Source organism: Puma concolor, chromosome D2 (genome assembly GCF_028749965.1).
Source record: "Puma concolor isolate L17-30 chromosome D2, mPumCon1.1.hap2, whole genome shotgun sequence".
In the NCBI taxonomy this organism is placed as follows: Eukaryota; Metazoa; Chordata; class Mammalia; order Carnivora; family Felidae; genus Puma; species Puma concolor.
Window position 1 is genome coordinate 19,599,294 of NC_141677.1, and position 21,284 is coordinate 19,620,577.

Below are 21,284 nucleotides of genomic sequence, written 5' to 3' on the forward strand. Positions count from 1 at the left end.
ATCCCAGCGGGGCGGGCCCGGATGGCACGACTGGCCTGATGCCCCAAGCTCGCTCCACCCACTTCCGAGTGACCAGCCCAGCGTGGTGTGGTGCGCGGCTGCGAGGTGCCTAGCGGTGCGGTTCGGGATGGAAGCTGAGGCGGAAGTGGGGCCATGCCTGGAGCAGCCTGTAAGAGTCCCGGGATTGGAGAACGCTGGGGCTTGGGCCACAGCGCGTTGCCAGGGTCCTCTTGCGGGGCCTCTGCCACCCGCCCGGGGCCGGGGCCCAGGGCCCGCGGCGGAAGGCAAGCAGGCAGGCTGGCAGGCCGGGAAGCAGGCTGGCAGGCAGGCAAGCAGGCAGGCTGGCAGGCAGGCAAGCAGGCAGGCTGGCAGGCAGGCAAACAGGCAGGCTGGCAGGAGGCAAACAGGCAGGCTGGCAGGCAGGCAGGCAGGCTGGCAGGCAGGCAGGCAGTGAGGCGCGTGCATGGGTGAGGCGCGGCACCCGCTTGGCTTGGCACGCGTGCAGCAGGCTCTTGAAGCGCCCAGCGGCAGCCGCTGGCCAGTTCGGCCATAGCAGCCAGAACGCGTCCGACCGCGTCTTCTTTGGGAACCTAAGCAGGGTCTGGCCTGGTTCCCCCTTGGAAGGGAGACGGACTCGGAATACCGGGTGCTGTAGGCCTTTCCCTTTTAAGCCTTTGGCTTCCTTCACCACTCCTTTGGCACCCGCCGCCCTTCCCCCCTCCCTGCCTGCGTCCCTGTCTGCCCAGGGAGCGGCGCTGCTGGGGCCAAACATGCCCCAGCCACTGCTCCCTCAGCCCCTCCCGGGCCAGCAAGGCGGCCATGGCTGGCCCGGCCCCGCCCCGTCTCGCCCCCCCCCCCCCCCGGGCCCGCACACACCAGGGCACTACAAAGGGGCACACTCCCCACTCCCGGTACCCGGCCAAACCCCACTGCAGCGACTGGAAGCCACAGTCCAGCTGTGCACCTTTCCTGACACACCACCCAAACCCACACCCGATCCGAGGGGGTGTTACTGTGTGGGCGGAACCGGAGGCTGGCGTCTGGGGGCTGGGGGTGGGGGCTGGGTGGGTGGATACAAGAACCCAGGAGGGAGCGGAGAGGCAGCGCGACTCCAGACTCCGCATCCGCCACAGCCCTGGGCCCCCTGGGTCCTGGACCTCTTCCCTCCCTCCAGCCCTCATCCCCAGGGCCCCTGGCATTTCACGAGGCCCAGCTAGGGCAGCGGCCTCGGGCTGGTGATGGTGTCTGGGGGCGCTGGGGGCTCCGGGTGGGTTTGCCCCAGGTGGGGCAGACGGGAGGGAAAGGCCTGGTGGCTGGCGGCCCTCGCCCCAGGGCTGGGGAGGAGGCGCTGAGATCCCAGCGGGGCGGGCCCGGGAGGCACGACTGGCCTGATGCCCCAAGCTCGCTCCACCCACTTCCCAGTGACTAGCCCAGCGTGGTGTGGTGCCTGGCTGGGAGGTGCCTTGCGGTGCGGTTCGGGATGGAAGCGGAGGCGGAAGTGGGGCCACGCCTGGAGCAGCCCGCAAGAGACCCGGGATTGCAGAACGCCGAGGCTTGGGCCACAACGCGTTGCCAGGGTCCTCTTGCGGGGCCTCTGCCACCCGCTCGGGGCCGGGGCCCAGGGCCCGCGGCGGAAGGCAAGCAGGCAGGCTGGCAGGCCGGCAAGCAGGCTGGCAGGCAGGCAAGCAGGCAGGCTGAGAGGCAGGCAAGCAGGCAGGCTGGCATGCAGGCAAGCAGGCAGGCTGGCAGGCAGGCAAGCAGGCAGGCTGGCAGGCAGGCACACAGGCAGGCTGGAAGGCCGGCAAGCAGACAGGCTGGCATGCAGGCAAACAGGCAGGCTGGCAGGCAGGCAAGCAGGCAGGCTGGCAGGCCGGCAAGCAGGCAGGCAAGCAGGCAGACTGGCATGCAGGCAAGCAGGCAGGCTGAGAGGCAGGCAAGGAGGCAGGCTGGAATGCAGGCAAGCAGGCAGGCTGGAAGGCTGGAAGGCCAGCAAGCAGGCAGGCTGGCATGCAGGCAAACAGGCAGGCTGGCATGCAGGCAAACAGGCAGGCTGGCAGGCAGGCAAACAGGCAGGCTGGCAGGCCGGCAAGCAGGCAGGCTGGCAGGCAGGCAAGCAGGCAGGCTGGCAGGCAGGCGAGCAGGCAGGCAGGCTGGCAGGCAGGCAGGCTGGCAGGCAGGCAGGCAGTGAGGCGCGTGCATGGGTGAGGCGCGGCACGCGCTTGGCTTGGCACGCGTGCAGCAGGCTCTTGAAGCGCCCAGCGGCGGCCCCTGGCCTGTTCGGCCGTAGCAGCCAGAACGCGTCCGACCCCGTCTTCTCTGGGAAGCTAAGCAGGGTCGGGCCTGGTTCCCACTTGGAAGGGAGACGGACTAGGATACTGGGTGTTGTAGGCCTTTGCCTTTTAAGCCTTTGGCCTCCTTCACCACTCCTTTGGCGCCCGCCGCCCTTCCCCCCTCCGTGCCTGCGTCCCTGTCTGCCCAGGGAGCGGCGCTGCTGGGGCCAAACACACCCCAGCCACTGCTCCCTCAGCCCCTCCCGGGCCAGCAAGGCGGCCATGCCTGGCCCGGCCCCGCCCGCCTCGCTCCCCGCCCCCCCCCCCCCCCCCCCCCCCCCCCCCCCCCCCGCTGCCCGCACACCCCGGGGCACTTCAAAAGGGCACGCTCCCCACTCCCAGAACCCGGCCAAATCCCACTGCAGTGACTGGAAGCCACAGTCCAGCTGTGCACCTTTCCTGACACACCACCCAAACCCGCACCCGGACGGGGGGAGGGTGATGTGGGCGGAACCGGAATCTGGCGCCTGGGGGCTGGAGGGTGGGCGCTGGGTGGGTGGATACAAGAACCCAGGAGCGGGCGTTTGGGTGGCTGGGAGGGCAACAGGTCCCCAGCCTCCAACTTCCCCAAGGCCTGGGCTCCCTGGGTCCTGGATCTCTTCCCTCCCTCGAGCCCTCATCCACAGGGCCCCTGGCATTTTAGGAGGCCCAGCTAGGGCAGCGGACTCGGGCTGATGGTGCTGTCTGGGGGCGCTGGGGGCTCCGGGTGGGTTTGCACCAGGTGGGGCAGACGGGAGGGAATGGCCTGTTGGCTGGCTGTGCTCGCCCTAGCGCTGGGGAGGAAGCGCTGAGAACCTGGCGGGGCGGGCCCCGAAGGCACGAGCGTCCTGATGCCCCACGCTCGCTTCTGCCCTCTTCCCAGTGAGCAGCCCAACGTGGTGTGGTGCGGGGCTGCGAGGTGCGGTGCGGTGCGCTGAGGGATGGATGCAGAGGCGGACCTGGGGCCAAACCGGGAGCCGCCTGCAAGAGTCCCGGGGTTACAGAACGCCGGGATTGCGCCACGGCGCGTTGCCAGGGTCCTCTGGCGCGGCCTCCGCCACCCGCCGCGGCCCCACGGCTGCGGGCGGTGGCGGCAGGGGCGGCGGCTGAGGCGGCGGCTGTGGCTGAGGCGCCGGCGGGGGCGGCGGCTGCGTCTGAGCTGGCGGCTGGGGCGGCTGCAGCTGAGGCTGCGACGGCGGGGGCGGCTGCAGCTGAGGCTGCGACGGAGGGGGCGGTGGCGGCTGTGGCTGAGGCGGCGGCGGCGGCGGCGGCATCGGCGGCGGTGGCGGTGGCGGCGGCGGCTGAGTCGGCTGCAGCTGAGGCTGCGGCTGAGGTGGCGGCGACGGCCGCGGCGGCAGAGGCGGCGGCGGCTGCGGCCGAGGCTGCGACAGCGGCAGTGGCTGTGGCTGAGGCGGCGGCGGCGACGCCGGCATCTGCGGCTGAAGCGGCGGCGGCGGCGACTGACTCCGAGGTTTGGACGGCGGCGGCGGCGGCTGCGGCTGAGGCGGCAGCGGCGGCGGCGGCGGCGGCGGCTGAGGCGGCGGCGGCGGCTGAGGCGGCTGCAGCTGAGGCTGCGACGGCGGTGGCGGCTGCGGCTGAGGCGGCTGCGGCTGAGGCGGCGGCGGCGGCTGAAGCGGCTGCAGCTGAGGGTGCGATGGCGGCGTCGGCGGCTGCGGCTGAGACGGCGGCGGCGACGGTGGCAGCGGCTGCCGCCGAGGCTTGGACGGCGGCGGTGGCTCCGGCTTCGGCGGCGGCGGCGGCTGCGGCGGCTGCAGCTGAGGCTGCGATGGCAGGGGCGGCGGCGGCTGCGGCTGAGGCGGCGGCGGTGGAGGCTGCGGCTGCGGCTGAGGCGGCGGCGGTGGCGGCTGCGGCTGAGGCGGCGGCGAAGGCAGCTGCGGCAGCGGCGGCGGTGGCGGCTGAGGCGGCGGCGGCGGCTGAGGCGGCTGCAGCTGAGGCTGCGACGGCGGCGGCGTCGGCGGCTGCGGCGGCGGCTGAGGCGGCGGCGGCGACGGTGGCGGCGGGTGCCGCGGAGGCTTGGACTGCGGCGGTGGCTCCGGCTCCGGCTCCAGCGGCGGCGGAGGCTTCGGCGGCGGCTTCGGCGGCGGGGGCGGCGTGGGCTGCGGCTGAGGCGGCGGCGGCTGCAGGCATGCTGGCGCTGCTGGGGCCAAACACACCCCAGCCACTGCTCCCCCAGCCCCTCCCGGGTCAGCAAGTTGGCCTGGCCTGGTCCGGCCCTGTCAGGCGTGGCTGGCACACCCCACCGCATGTCAGAAGGGGCATGCTCCCTGCTACCCGCTCCCCTTATCAGGCCAAATCCCTCTGTACTGGCTGGAGGCCACTCCTCAGGTTTGCAATTTCCCTGACACACCACCCACAGGTGCAGGGAGCAGGAAGAGAGGGCGGGGCTGGGGTCTCGGTAGGGGTTCGCATGTTGGAGGTTTGGGTTGGGGCCTATTTATACAAGGACCCAGGAGGCTGGGAGGCGCAGTGAGTTCTCAGATATTGACTGTGCCCCAGTCCTGGGCTCCCTGGGTCCTCTACCTCTGCCCTGCCTCTCAGCCCTCATCCCCAGAGCCTCTGTCAATTCACGAGGCCCATCTACGGTATTGGGCTTGGGCTGGTGAGGTTCTCTGGGGACGCTCGGGGGGCTTCCTTTTGGTTTCGAGCCAGGTGGGGCAGACAGGAGAGAATGGCCAGGTTTTGGTTTGCGCTAGCCCTCTTGGTGGGGAGGAGGGCCTGAGAATCTGCTGGGCTGGAAGGCAAGGCTGGTCTTATGCCGCTTCTTCAGCGACCTGGTTCCACATTAGCAGCCTTGTTTTTTTTGTATGGGTTTGACACAGGTGTGTTTCCTTCCTGGGTCAGCCACTAAGATATGTACTTTTCAGCCCAGTGATAGAGTGTAAAGTTTCAACTTGTAATGGTTTGTTGAAACTATCGATTATTGGACTAAGTGAATTATGTCAGTCAGAAATCTACAAGTACCATGTAATATTGTAATCATTCACGGGTTAGAAGTAAAGAATCACCGGAAATAAGAGAGCGAGATCGTGAGGAAGAGACAAAGGGAGAGAGTGAGAGCGAGTAGAGTATCAAGTAACAGACCCTACTGTGATAATAGTTTGATAGTACTAGAGCGAAGGTGGCTGCTGGGGTAGTTTTCGCACCACGTGAAGGAGATTGAAATGTGTACCTGCAAAAATGCACACTGGGTAATATTTGGACCGTGAAACTACTTAACTCTTTGTATTAACCTTTTGAAATCAAAGAGACTACAAAAACTGCAATTTGAAAACGAAACAAAATGAAATGAGTACCTGTCCAATCGTTTAGTAGGTGAATTACATGAGATTGTAGTTATGGCACCCTTGCCAGGACTGCTGTGGGTTCTGAACTACGTTGGGGGTGGCACATGGGTGGCTCAGTGAGTTGAGTGTCCGACTTGGGCTCAGATCATGATCTCGCTGTCTGTGAGTTCGAGCCCTTTGTCGGGCCTTGTGCTGATAGCTCAGAGCCTGTGTCTCCCTCTCTCTCTGCCCCTTCCCTACTCATGCTGTGTCTTTCTCTGTCTCTCAAAGATGAATGAACATGAAAAAAATTTAAAAAAAAGAAGTACCTTAGAAGAAGTTACAATGTCCTCTAAGTCACATTGCATAGAGACTCCTCTCTTTCCCGTGCAGAAATAGTTAGCAGTAGTTGTGCAGGTATTGAAGAAGAATGAGGATGACAATGTCTTACAGATAGACAAAGGCAGCTTAACAATGGAAGGCTAGTGGGAAATCCTCCGTGCATGCCATCCTGGGCCTGTAGTTTTGACGCTCATGACGCAAGTCAAATAACAGGTTCATTCTGTATGAATTCCTTTAAAGGCCACCCATCCTTCCTCTGGGTCCAGCACTATATCTTCATTAGTGACCGGGACAAAATGTGATCTGTGCCCATGTGGAGATCACTGCCAATGAGGAAGACAGAGGTGAAAAGGGGGTCCATGTGGTTAGTAGGGATGGGAGACAACAGCACGGGTCATTGAGAGCAGAGACCTGCACTTCAAAGGAAACTTCCTCCGAAAGGAAAACTTGGCACGAAGGTCTCGGAAAGGAATGAATGAGAGCTTTTGGAAAAGTGTGTTTTTATATTGAATAAAAGATGTGTTATCATCTCACCTGTGTATTTATTCCTGGAACGTAGGTTTAAACTGGAGGGGATCGGGTATCTATCTGGCAATTTGTCTCACCAAATTATAGCATTGTGGCAGAAATCTCCTAGGCCTCTTTAGTTTTTCCAAGGACTTCTCCATTCCTGTGACAATCAAGTCATGCTCTTTGGAAACCTCCATTGGCTCCTCTTCCTGATTGACTTTCCTTAGATTTGGAAGCAGCTTAACCAAACCAGGTTACGTTTGCCGGTAGCTTTCTGTGTTCTTTGGATAGACAAAATAAGGCTGATGAAGGAAATAAGAATCCTGGCATTCAAGGGCAATCACAGCCTACACTGTTTTTCTACCTTAAGCATTATTTTCAGAGAGTGGAATCACAGTGTGAGTTTGGCTTTTTTGTTGGGCAAACTGTTTTGTTTCTGTTTTTATTCTTATTTTCATTTCAACTGGGTAAACCCTACTTCGTATCTTTAAATCTCCATTTACATTGGTTTTCAATTTTTTGTTACCCTACTCCTCATAGGGAAAACTCTTGGCCTGCTGCCAGTGCCCTTAAGAGTACACATAAATGGGAACAACAAGTAGCCATAGAAGGGGGAGCGCTTGCTGACGTTGCTTCTTTAAAAAGTCATAACAGGGTGGCTGCACCAGTTTGTATTGTGACCAGCAGTGCAAGAGTGTTCCCCTTTCTCCAACTCTCACCGACAACGGTTCTTTCTTGTGTGGTTCATTTTAGCCATTCTAGCAGGTGTGAGGTGGTCTCTCATCGTGGTTTTGCTCTGCATTCCTTAATGCACAGAGATGTTGAGCATCTTTCCATATGTCTGTTAGCCATCTGGAAGTCTTCTTTGGGCAAGTGTCTATTCATGCCTTCTGCCCATTTCATAACTGGGCTGTTTGGTTTTGGGTGCTGAGTTTGATAAGGTGTTTCTACATTTTGATCCTAACCCTTTCTCACATATGTGTCTTGCAAATATCTTCTCCCATGCTGTGGGCTGCTTTTAGTTGTGTTCATTGTTTCCTCCACTGTGCAGAAGGTTTTGTCTTGATGAGAATATTACTCAGCCATCAAAAAGCATGGAGTCTTGCCATTTGAAACTATGTGGATGGAACTAGAACGTATTGTGCTAAGCTAAATGAGTCCATCTGAGAAAGACAAAGATACAATTTCACTAGTATGTGGCAATTAACATATGAGAAGGTGAGGACGAGAAGAGAGGTAGACTTAAAAATTTTTTTTTTAATGTTTATTTATTTCTGAGACCGAGAGAGACAGAGCATGAGCGGGGGAGGGGCAGAGAGAGAGGGAGACACAGAATCCGAAGCAGGCTCCAGGCTCTGAGCTGTCAGCACAGAGCCTGACGCGGGGCCCAAACTCACAGATTGAGATCATGACCTGAGCCGAAGTCAGACACTCAACCGACTGAGCCACCCAGGTGGACCTAGAAAAGAGGTAGACTTTTAATGCTAAAGAACAAACTGAGAGTTGATGGAGGGATGTGGGTGAGAGATGGGCTAGATGGGTGGTGGGTACCAAGGAGGGCACTTGTGATGAGCACTGGGTGTTGTACGTAACTGATGAATCACGGAATTCGACTTCTGAAACCTATACGTTAACTAACTAAAATTTAAATTAAAATAAGAAACAGAAATCTAAACAGCCCACTCCCTCGGTCATGGCCCATGCAACGGTTTTGACAACAGTGTGTGACATTCTCTCTGGCACCATCATTCTAGATGCTGTATCATGGTCCTGTAGCCAGAGGAATCGGATCCTCTATGTCTGAGAAGGAGGTGTCCCATTCAGGGCTCTTAGAGCAAAAGCAGAGATGACACATGCCTACATGAAAGTCTGTGCAAATCCCTAGTCACTGTCTTTGCTCTCCAGAATCAGACCCCTCCCCACCGGAATCAAAGGTGATGGCAACTGAAATCATGGCAACAATCACCCTCCAGTAAGAGAGTCGAGGCCCCTCCCGCTACTGAAAAATGAGTGCCCTGATCTCTAATGCACAACAAGGGGTCTGGTTTCAGGAGTGCGATGAGTCATTTTTGCTAGTTTTGTGGATGAGAAATTACACCAAACTCATCGTCCTATGTTCACTTTTCTGATGACGAGTGAGGCTGGATGTTTACCACTTCCTGCCATTTCCAAAATGTAGCCACCGTTCTCAGTTCTGGGTGAGCGTGCTGAACACACTCTCCCGGACATCCCCCGGGGACACAGACAGTGATCTGTGTCCAGTCAGGAAACGTCACTCCTTGTGAAACCACTAAGCTGTTAGTGAGGGGAGGTCAGTTTCCAGATTTCAGGACAGAAATTCTGTCACTTGCTTCTGACTTGCTTTGTCCCGTGTTTGTTCCATCTCTCTCTGTCTGTCTGCTCCTCTTTCTCTCTCTCTCTGTATCTCTCTCTCTCTCTCTCTCTCTCTCTCTCTCTCTCTCCTTCCCTTTTCCCTCTCTCTCTCTGCTCTCTGTCCTCATTTGCTCCCTCTGTCTGTCCGCTAACCCTGCAAATGGGGAATCAAACACCTCAGTTAGGGAATACCATATGAGAACACGATAGAGGAGAGTAAGAAGCAAGTTTCCAAGGCAAAAGATTGAAATAGGCTCTCAGTTGCAACTGAGTTCTGACACTGTCTGTGTGAGTGAGCTTGGAAGGAAAGTATCGCCCTTTTGACTCTCCGTTGAGACCACAACCCTGGCTTCATAGAGACTTACTTTGAGGCAGGGTCACACAGCTATGCTGTGACTGGATTCCTCTCCTACAAAAATTGTGAGCTATTCAATATTTGTAGTTTTAAGGTTCTAAATAGCTAGACAAGTCTGTCAGGGAGGAATGGAAAGCTAATAGTCTACCAGGTCCCAGCATCTGGTCTATGGTCTGGCTCCTCTCTGCCTCTCCCCTCCCGGGATCCCACAGCCACATTATCCACCTTTCTGATGTGTCTGGACAAACTCGATTCTGTCTCCTATTCTTGGCCACAGCAATATCTTCTCCTGACACGTTGTAGACACGGGCAGGGTGGTTCCCTCTTGTCATTCTGGTCCCAGCAGATGTCACCTCCAGTGACTCCCCAGGCTGTCCTCACAGCACACTTGTTTTTTTTCACTATTACAGTCCTTGAACCCCTTCCCTTTTTATTGGGACAACTCTTGTGTCTCATACCTTCGTTCATCTCCCCACCAGACTGTGGAGACCTGGCAGGCGGGGACCGCTTTGTCATTGCCAGCCTTTCAGTTAGGCCCGCCAGATCCCCTAGCGCAAAGTGCGTGCTTGGAGCAGTTACTGAATGAAGAAATAGAAGGACTGTGGAGCCCTGTGTCTAGATTTAATGGGCTTACTCTGTGGAGATAACTGCTACTCATGGGAGATTCCTGTTGTATCTGAGGCAGGGGGATTCCAGAATGACCTCTGCACGAACTTTCCCTTGTTCCGTTCCTCCAGCAAGTCTCAGTGTGCACCACAGACACAGGAGGCTGCCTGTTCCCTGGTGCCCGGCGCTAGCACTGCAGCCGCAGGCATGAAGACCACCAAACAGAATCAGCGCCCTGACCCCAGCTTAACCTAATCGGACCTAAACCTAAGCTAACGTGGCCCTCGAAGGTCCCTGAGTAAAGCTCATAAGCCACACGCCCAAGAGCTGTGCTATGGACCTCAGGTTTCTGGCGTTCCCCTTTGTCCACCCCCAGTGTATACTCGTGACTCGTGAGGCATCCTCCCGTCGGCCAGCAAAATGAACCCCCTGTTTCCCAATGAAGAGCCCGGGGACCCCGGACTGTTACTGGACTTGGGCTCTGGAGTCAGTGTACAGGGCTCTGACATGTCCCTCCCTATCCCCACCCCTCACCGCCCCAGGTCCCCAAACCTCTCTAGGCTCTAAAGGCTTCAGCAAGTATCAAGTCCTTCTCTAGTCTCTCAGAACACAGTGAGGCATTGATCGAGAACCAAGGCCAGTTGACGCTTTATGATTTTACGGAACTCAGGAGAAACCCACTGGCAACACAACTGATTATGGGAGAACACCAAAGCCTTTTCTTCTTTAGCTATTGTGAAACTACTGGGAGTTAGTTCATCATAATTCCAGGTGCCCAGAGAGGTGGACTGTAGGACCCTAGTCCTTTCCTCTGGAGGCTGGGTCAAGGATGGTCCTGGGTGCAGCAGAAACCTACATACGTTAAGAATCTCTTGCCCATCTTTGGGCCTTTGTGCATGCAGCTGTGACAATGGATGCTGCTGCCCCATGGCAGAGCTCTCGCTCACCTGTTTCTTCCTTCTGTCTTGTTATTGCCCAGTGTCCAGTCTCTCTTGAACACCGTTCAGTGTGTGTGTGTGTGTGTGTGTGTGTGTGTGCCAGTACATATGTGGGAATTAGGATGGCAAGGTGAACTCAAATGGACAGGAAGTGCTGACATGATTTCTCCTGGAATATCTGCCTCTCATTTTTAGAGCAAACGTGATGGGAGAGCTTTAAGCTATTGCCAGTTGCACCAAAGATACTTTGTCAGTTACATAGAAATTACCCTAACGGAGAGGTATAAAATCTGTACTCTGAAATCTCATGAACGAAATGCGAGAGGACACAAAGAAATGGGAAACCTCTCCATGCCCGTGGTTTGGAGTACAACGTGGTTAAAAGGTCTATACTACCCCAAGCAATCGACACGTTAGCGCAATGCATATCAAAATACCACCACCATCTTTCACAGAACAAAAGATCGTAAAATTTGTATGGAATGATAAAAGTCCCCGAATAAACAAAGCGATGCTAAAAACCAAAGCAAAACTGGAGGCATCGTTGTGGACATATTACAAAGAGGACTGAAAACCGACAAAAGAAATAAAACAAACAAAAAGCCTAATGATTTCTTGTGACTGACTCACTTATTCCAAGAATATTTCTATTTAGTTTCTCTTTATGCTTCTACCTCAGCAGTAGTCGAATAAAATCTAATGGTTGCCACTCAGATATTTAGAATACATGAAGGAAAATAGGACAGAAGAATGTGCTGTCGTGAAGATTCAACGTTTCTTTATGACATTTTCTACTCACAGGTGTTTCTAAATATGCGACCTCCTCATTTCTAGGTGATAGGAGAACGTGACCACATGCAGGAACCACAACTGACAGACTGTCTTTCAAGTGAATTGAGATATTTCTATATTTCTGTCAGATATCACTTTCCTGTTTGGCAATCCCACAGAAGTACTCACAGCTCAACCATTGGGAGACTTTGCACTTTAGCAACATAGGTTATTGTAAAGTCTATGTGGCCCGAGACATAAAAACACACAGTGATGTGTCCCTGTGTGGTGAATGCAGTCCAGAAACAGCGGTCATGCTGCAAAGCGATCAGGTTAGATGTTAAATAGAATAGAGAATATAAGACGCTCATGCAATTCAAAGCAGGTGGTGCTGGAAAGAGCCCACCTCACTTCAGGGTCAAGAAGAGACTGGGATCAGGGGCCAGATTCAGGAGCAACTGGTCTGTCCTCAGACAGTGACAAGAAGCTCTAGGCGAGCTCCCACTCGGTGGTGTGCTACCCCACAGCAATCCGTTTGCCATGTTGGGGAAGAAAGGTTGTCCTTGCATTCCTAAGAAGTCAGGGCCAGGCAGGATTGTGTTGGCTCAGATGGTTACTTCCTGCTCTCTCCCAACCTCCTGGAATGCCTGTGCTTCCTAAGTTCTGAGATGCTAATGGTTTGTCCAAGCAAAGTGCATACCTTGCCTAAGGAGGTAGAAACAAGAATCTCCGTAAGTAAAGACCAGAGACCATCTCCAGGGACTTGGGGGTCAGCCAGGAGCCAGATAAGATCCTTCAAATCACCACTGCTCTATCGCTGAAGGAAAGGAATGGAAGAAAGTGATAGCCCTTTTACATACAGGGCTCCTAAGTGTAGCTACTGGAGGTTCCCCTGAGGCCTGGCCCACTGAGGTTAGTGCTGACACCAACCTGGCCCAGGAAAAAGTGCTAGTGACTTCATTGGAAGCTTTATACCATTTTCTTCGGTGAGGAAGACATCTGGCCTTCAGTGCATCCCTTCAGATTCCCTTGCTCTTTCATTAATGAGGATATCATTATGGGACATTCACAGACATCATCTAGGAGCATTTTCTGACGGTAATCATGGAGTTGCGACCAGTTGCCAGGAATCTAGGATGGCCTGGGCAATATGAATCCATGGGCCTCCTCTGCAAGGCCTACCTTGGCCAAAGATGTCATCGGGGATCGGAACTGTTCAGCCCAAGAGGCTTGCTTTGTGCATAGGGGCAGAGGAGGTTCGGAAGGATCCGATCTCCTTTCTGGATCAAGGGCCTAGGGCCATGTTGAGGAGCTACAGGGCTGTCAGTCAGACCGTGCCCAGTCCTTCCCGGGGAGCCTGCACTCACACCGTGTGTCATCGCATAGCACTTAATTTCTGATATCGAAAAGGAAAGGTTGACCTCCTGCCAGTAAGAACTCTGTGTCTGGCTGGTTTCTGTCGCCATGGGACCATTGCCCTGCTCTCTACCCACCCCTTCCGGGAAAGCCTGAGCTACCTACCCCCTGAGACACTCAGGGACCGTGCGTGTAAAGTTCATTCACCGAGCAGGTTGGGGCACAACGATACTCCAAGACTAAAATACCAGAGCCTGAATCTGAAGACTCGCCAGGAGCAAGAGCCTACCTTGTGAGTCACAAGGGCCTCTCTATCCACAGATGGGAATGGCTTGAAACCTGGCCAGAGCTTGACACTTTGCTGACCATATTGACGTTGGGGTGCATGACGTTGCTCACGGGACTCCCTGGTACAGCTAGTGGGTGTTCCATTTCTCTTCAGGCCACAGGTCTTTTTCACTCCTTGGAACCCACACTTGCCCAGGGAGTTGTGCTAGTAACATCAGCTCCAGCTTCTTTCTGTTTTCACCTGAGATGAAGAACTTTAGCCCTCAGTGTATCTTTTCCATTTTCTTACACGTATCCTCACCGTGTGTTCATTGGGAGACATTCGTGCTGGAGTCGGGCAGCCTTTGTCTCCACTTTGATTGGTGGAGTCTTGCCAAGTTCCCATCGATTTGGAATGGCTTGAGGAACTGATGCTCTTCTGGTGTCTGCCAGATGTATCTTGGGAACAGGAGGTACTGGGGACATGAATGTGTGAAGCACAAGAGGCTTGCTCGTGGGTAGTGGCAGGTGATATTGAGAGACGGTTGGCCTCACTGCTGTGGCAAAAGTTGACAGAGATGTGGCCTTTAGGGCCACGGTCAGAAGGGGAAAAAAAATCACATAGATAGGGCTAGCTAGTCTTCTTTTCTTTCATACTTTACTGATAAATTAGATTCCATACAACACCCAGTGCTCATCCCAACAAGCCCTCCTCAATGCCCATCACCCATTTTCCCTCTCCCCCACCACCCATCCACCCTCCATTTGTTCTCTGTATTTAAGAGTCTCTTATGGTTTGCCTCCATCCCTCTCTGTTTGTAACTATTTTTTCCCCTTCCCTTCCCCTCGGTCTTCTCTTAAGCTTCTCAGGAAGCACATGTGAGTGAAAACATATGATACGTATCCTCCTCTGACTGACTTATGTCGCTCAGCATACAACCTTCCCGTTGCATCCACGTTGCTGCCAATGACATGCTTTCACTCTTTCTCTTTGCACGTAGGGCCGATTAACTCCCAGTGAGCACACGTGAAGGTTGTTTTCAACCCCCCGAACAACTAATTTCTGATGTCAACGAAAACATGTTGTCCTCCTCAAACCGTTGGGCGTTGAAGTCTCTTGTTGGTGCAGTGACTATTACTGTGCTCTTTGCCCCCGCCATAGACTGCCTCAACATCCTGCTTTTGGAGACTTTCAGGGATCCTGCATGCCCAGTCGTTGCGCCAGCAGGTGATCGTCAAAGAAACGACTCAAAAAGAACTAAACAGAATCAGAACCCAGTCCTACACACTTGGGCATCGGCTCGTATGGAGACTCTGCCCTCCAGATCACCACTGCTTTTACCCACGGACAGGAAAAGCTGCAAAGCTGGCAAGTGCCCCACCCCCCCTACACTGTTTGATGTCAGATGTTGGGGGTTTCTTTTGCTGCATTGAAGCTCCCAGGTGTAACTAAAATAGGTTCTATTTCTCTACAACCCACAGGTTTTCCATAGTCATAGGACATGAAGCTTCCCTGGGCAATTGTGCCGGTCACTTCCTTCACAGATTTATTTTAGTATCATCTGGGACAGAGAGTTGGGACCCAACTGTATCCCTTCTGATTCCCTTGATCTCTTCCTAATCCGGTTTTCCAGTGAGGGACTGAGTTTCCTAGCCTGGAACTATGTCTCTCTGATTTTAAGTGTGGAGTCCTGCTACGTTGCCCTAGATCCAAGGGAACATGGACAGTGGGTTCTCCATGGGCTCACCTGTGACACCTCTCTTGGCAAGAGAAGGCAAAAAGTCTTCTGGGATGGGGCAAGTGGTATTGGGAGGGAGCCATCTTCACTTGTGTGCAAGGGGAGTTGGAGATCAGAGGTCAGAGTCAGGAACCATGTAACTGTTACTCAGAGAGTGCCCAGCATTCACAAGCAGCTAACCCATGGCGATTCCCAAGGACACATTGCCCTCCCTTACTGAGACCTGTGTGCTTGTTAGCCGGAGGGCTGTCGGTGACCCTGTTCCACAGGTCGCTGTGAGGTAACCACATGATGAGAAGTCCAGTGTTGGAGCATGAGCATTGTTCTTCCCCAGGTGGTCAGGGCAGACAGTCCATTCAAAGACTCGGGGACCAGAGCCCAATTCCACAGACATGGCTGCCAGCCAGCACAGAGAAGCCAACGCTGAGATAGATCACGAGGGCCTCTGCCCACCGGTTGTGAGTGGAAGGCCAGAGCCAGAAGCCTTCCTGCCCTACGTAGCTCAGGATGCAGTGCGCTTGTGATCGGTGCTTCCTTTCATGCCAACCCCACAGACGTTTCCTTCTTACCCTCAGGACACCTAGCTTGCCTGGAAAATAGTGGTCATGTCCGCAGTCCCATCTTAATTCCATTTTCATCTGAGCTGAACAACTTATGTCCCCAGTGTGTTTCTTCTCACTTGTTATTCTTATTTTGATTATGATTATCATCATAATCATCATTGTTATTTATTGACCAGTTCCTCCCTGTGGAGCTTTGGTGGAAGCAGTCTGGAAGCCTCCCTTCTGATTTTTCATTGTCAACTCCTTTAAAGCAGAGTCCCTGGATGGGGGACAGTTTGGAAAATCAGTGCCTCATGGGCTTCCCTGGCAAACGTACACTGGCAACAGGAAGCAGGTACCCCAGTGCGTTGCAAAGCATTGAGCACAAGAGGTTTGCCTGTGGACAAAAGGCCGGGTGGAAAGCAGGCTGCCTTCCTTCTAGGGCAAAGGAAATATATCAGCAGGAAGGAGTCAGGAGCAACGCGGCTGCCACCCAGACAGCAATCTCTGGCAGCTTCTCTGACTGAGAAGCTAATTTCACTTAGCATAATATCCTCCAGTTCCATCCACCTAGTTGCAAATGGCAAGATTCCGTTCATTTTGATAAGGCACAGACCTCTCTTCCTGGCGGAAGGTGAGAGGCTGCTCACAGGTCTCTCTCTGAAACCCAGCGATCCACTGAGGAAATCCCAGGCATCTGGAGGGATCCGTGTGTAACATGATGAAGAGTAAAAACGTCAGGAGGACGTCTGATGCCAGGGCAAGCCGTCAGGCGTGCAGACCTCTTCAGGACTCCAGGACATCCTCCCACACTTCACACGGCTTTGTGAAGAAATCCGAAGGAGGGAAGGAGGAAGTGCATTTGACTAACCAAATAGCTCAACCGGTTTTCAGACACATTGAGAAAATACAGAAAATGACACGTTTCCAAAGATTTGTAGCTGCATAAAGTTCTCTCTTCGTGCAAACGGAAATCACTGCTGCAACCTGCCAGCATACATCTCCTCATGGCCTCCAGGGTTTGTTCCTCGTAAATGATGACTTTGCTACAAGTAATAAATTCTATTACTGTGAGTTAAACATGTACTCACACATGCAAACACAACACACAAAAGGGCCACCAGGGTGGCCCACTAGGTCAAGCGTCCAACTTTCGACTCAGGTCATGATCTCGAGGTTTGTGGGTTCGAGCCCTTCGTCCAGCTCTGTGCTGTAAACTGGGAGCCTGGAGCCTGCTTCTGATTCTGTCTCCCTGTCTCTCTGCTCCTCCCCTGCTCACACCCTGTCTCCCTCTCTCAAAAAGGAATAAACACAAATAAATAAATAAATAAATAACCCAAGTAATCCTCTCTGGAGGGACCGTGTTGCAGCTGGGAGACAATCACAGCACAGGGAATGCTGTCTGCATGAAAAGCAGGGAGCTTCTGGGAGCAAAGGGAGAAGCCGGCTGCAATTCTAATGAACAGTAATGCTTACTGCCCAGAGATCAAGACACCGATCCGTCAAGCCACCGACTCCCCACCAACTCCCAGAAATGATACAGCAGCCTCGACAGGCACCCCACGGTTAGACATTACAGAGCAGAGAAACAAAGTGCCCTCTTTCCCTAGAAACAAGCCAGTCTCAAGCACATGCCACTTACATCCACGAACCACTCTGTCACACACAAGAACCACAGGGTCCCCGGCATCCCATCTACACATCCATTTGGTCAAGCACATCACTGAGCCCGGCCCAGGCTCGAAGGGAGGCCTTAGACTCCACCTCTCAAAGGGAGTAGTAGCGAAGCACCTACCTCCCATCGTGACTTTGATGTCATCATAGGCCACCTCTCAGCAAGTCTACGATGTCACTGCTTGTAGGACACATCCTGATGTCACACGAATCAAAATGTGAAAGCAGGGTCAAGACGGGATCGTGATGTAGCACTTGCATGCTGATTTGTGAGAGGAGACATGTCTCCACTGCCAGTGCAGCTCAAAGTTCGAACCCGGGCTACTTTACGTTCCAAAGTGAGGGCCAGGGAGCAGTCGTTCCAGGCTGAGACCATCTATCGCATGGAGGGGATCCCTAAACAACCACTAATGTTTTCTATTCTAGAAACTTCTGCACAAATGCCAAAGGAAGATGTACAGTAAACCCTCATGAACGCATCACCCATCTTCCACCAGTATCAAACCACATGGTCACTTAATCATTGATGCATACCCTGACCTAACCCAGGGCGTCGAATTCCCAGACGGTGGGTGAGTTCACGTGTAAATGCTGGGACATACGGTGGCACCGTGAGCCCTTTGTGTTGTCCTCCTTGCAATCCACGTGGCTGAGCGATACATATCGCTTTATTACCTAGATGCCACCGGGTAAATCTGAAATGGATTTGCCAGGGCTCACACTGGCCACCAATGAGTTTGTAGGGAAGCAAGGGGAGGAACGGTTAGAATAGTATCACATGGGGTAGGGAGGGGAGTAAAAACCAAGGTGGGGGCAACCACAGTTTCTCTTGAAATAATGAGTGTGGTGGCACTTTGGGCAAAACGTTAAAAACAGGGGCCCCTGGGTGGCTCAGCTAGTTGAGTGTCCAACTTCGGTTCAGGTCATCATCTTATCATTGATGAGTTCAAGCCCTGCGTCAAGCTCTATACTGACAGCCCGGAGCATGGAGCCTGTTTTGGATTCTATGTCTCCCTGTATCTCTGCCCCTCCCCCAGTAGCATTCTGTGTGTGTGTCTCTCTCTCCCTCTCAAAAATAAACAAACATTAAAACATTTGAAAAAGGAAAACAAAAAACCAGGGTCACTCAGCTGCCACTCGGGGGAGTATACAACTCTTGTAGGAGGGTCACGGGTCTGTGCAGACGTTATTTAAAATCTTTAAAAAGTAAATCGAAATTAGGGGCACCTGCGTGGCTCAGTCTGTTTAGCATCTGACTCTTGATTTCAGCTCACATCATGATCTTTTTGTTGGTGAGAGTTGTGTCCCATGTCGGGTTTGTGCTGACAGTGAGGAACCTGCTTGGGATTGTCTCTCCCTCTCCTCTGCCCCTCCTCCTCTCTCTCTCTCTCTCTCTCTCTCTCTCTCTGTCCCTCTCAAAATGAATACAATTTTTACAAAATTTAAAAGGTAACGTAAATGGAAAAGAAAATAAGGTGTTGGAGACGAAGACACCCTCAACCCTCTATTTGTGCAATGTGACAATCCCTCAGTCACTGCTTTAGTTACAAGTTAAATATTTTGTTAATTTTATATTTTTTACGTTCATTTTGAGAGCAAGCACTTGCGTGAACGGGAGAGGGGAGAGAGAGAATGCCAAGCAGGGTCCGTGCTGTCAGCGTAGAGACCGATGCCATGCTCAAACCCCACAAACCGTGAGACTATGACCTGAGAAGAGATCGAGAGGCAGACGCTCAACCAACTGAGCCACACCGGCACCCCTAGTTAAGAATTTGTAAAGCAATTTCCACTATTTTATTCTCATTATAAGTTTAAAAATAGCTTTTACTTAATTTTCTTAGAGCATCGTGGCCTGAAAACCAGAGCCATGGCACTGAGGCCTGGAGTGTAAGCTGTGGGCCGCCCCCCAGCGCCAGGGGAGAAAGGTTCTGTTGGCCTCCTCTGAGGATGGCTGGCCGGATGCACCGAAGACACTCCAAGCCAGTGGGACGGTGGCCGCCGCTTGCGCAGGAGAGGCCGACGTACCCTCTAACTGCTGGATGTGTCCCGGTACGTGTCCCCGAAACCCTGTGGGCGGCCACCATGCCCATGGCTCACAGCGGACGGAGGCCTTGGAGGCGGCACAGTGGGACACAGGCCAACCTGCACCTGGCCCTCACCACAGCCCAGCCTGGCTGGCATCCTGGCGTCCAGGCCTGATGCTGCTTCCTCTCGCGTGTGGGCAGGATGGTTTCCTCTTGCATCGCTGTCTCCCCACACGTCCTTGTACCTGTCCAGAGTGCTTTCTGTCTCAGTAGCCCCTGAAAGTGTCTTCTACCAACGCAGAGCCCCCCCACCCACCGGGCACACACACACATTCGTGGCCAGGAGAGGCTCGGCACACTCGAGTGAGAAGATCAACTGGAAGTAATCCCGATGCGTGCCAGAGGTCCTCTTGACCATTGTCCGCTGTCTTCTGCTGTCTTCCTGGACAGTCCAGGGCCCTTCCTGTGACTCGAGAGTCCTCTTCCCTTGGGAGGGTGGGGCTCGCCCTCCCCACCCTGATGGCTCTGGGACAGGACCAGGCAAGGCAGGCCTTCTCCAGAAACAGGTGGACTGAGGAGGTGGGGTGAGCAGTGGGCCCCCTGCAGGCACATCTATGTCCAAATCTCTGGAACCTGTGCATGAGACTTTATTTGGGAAAGGGGTCTTTGTAGGTGCAGCTAAGCGGAGGACCTTGACACCACCCTGCGGTCCTCAGGAGGGAAGGTGCAAGGACGGATGTTCTTACGAGAGGCGGCAGGTAAGATACACTGAGGGAGGACAGGACAGTGGGCAGCAAGCAGCGAGGCTGGCAGGCCGCAGCCTCCCCGCCCCCCACCAGTTTCTGCCCAAGCAATGGTGGCTGAAGACACAGCGCTGGCCTCGAGGCAGGACTGGAAAAGGTGCAACAGGAAGACAAGGACAAGAAACAGCACAATCCGGGCCACTTGTTCCCACTGAGGAGTCAAGCGACAGGAAGGTAAGAGAGAGCAGAGCTCGGAGATCTTGAGAAACACCATCAAGCGAAGCCGTATCGGCAAGAAGGAGGAAACAACCCCACTTGCGCGTGTGCCTGCTGCCCCTCTGCAGAGGACATGGGGACAGATCACTCCCCGGACCACGGAGCACCCTTCTGGGGGGCTGAGGGCTCAGCTAGCAATAGGCGAGGAAGAACACGTGAAGCCACAATCACCTTCAGATCACACGATGTGACACTGGAGACAGGACCTGAAGGGCAGCAGTGATGAGGGTTTAGTGACCTCCAGTAGGAGTTTCTAGCAGCGGGGGAGTCAAGGGTCTTCGGTGGGACCTGGTGGGACTGTGGAAAGGCCTGCAAGCCCCGGACGTTCAGTGTGGAGTGAGTACAACCAAGTATGGCTAAGGAGTGTTCTCAGAGAGGCGAAAGCTCTCGACATCTGCTCGGCGCTTGGTCTGTTTCTCAACTGACATTTGTTTTTTAGGCACGAGTGGAACCACCAAATCAAGTTTTAATAAAACATCTGCAACTTAATGTACCTGGGGTGAACTGATCTGTTTCCAGAAACTTTCAGATGCCTAAGGCTTGCCCAGCTTTGGTGGGGAAGAGCAGATTGTTACATGTAAAAAGCAAGGAAGCACTCCGTTGTTCCAAAGCTCACACTTAACACGAAGGACTAGGAAGTGCAGAAAAAAAATAAAAATAAAAAATCAGCCAGCACAGATTCTGAGCAGGAAGACAACAACCTAACTACGCCCTAACGGAAGAAAGACGGGAAGGATTACTCCACAAAAAGGGAACGCAGCATTCAGAGGAGTAGCCGATCAGTCCTGGCAGGAGAGACAGTCCAGGAAGATGAAACCCAGTGATCGTCAGCTGTGCCCACCACACACGGACCACGGGTCAAGGTGTCCATCCGCCAACCCGATGGCCACGTGCTCTCCGTGGCGGGGAGGGAAGGAACCGTCCCAGAGTCGCCCGAGCGACAGGGATCTTGTGCCAGAGCCTCATGAGTTGGCCTGGTGGTGGCTGCCAGCCCCCGGTGCGGGCAGACCCTCCCGCCTGCCACACTGGCTGGTGTAAGACTCAGCACTGGGTCTGAGCTTCGGGAGAAGCAGCCTAGTGGGTTCCAGGGGCTGAGACGATGGGGAAGGATGCGGCCCTGGGCACTTCTTGGGACCTTGAGAGGACAGCAGCAGGACAGGAAAGCCCACACAGAG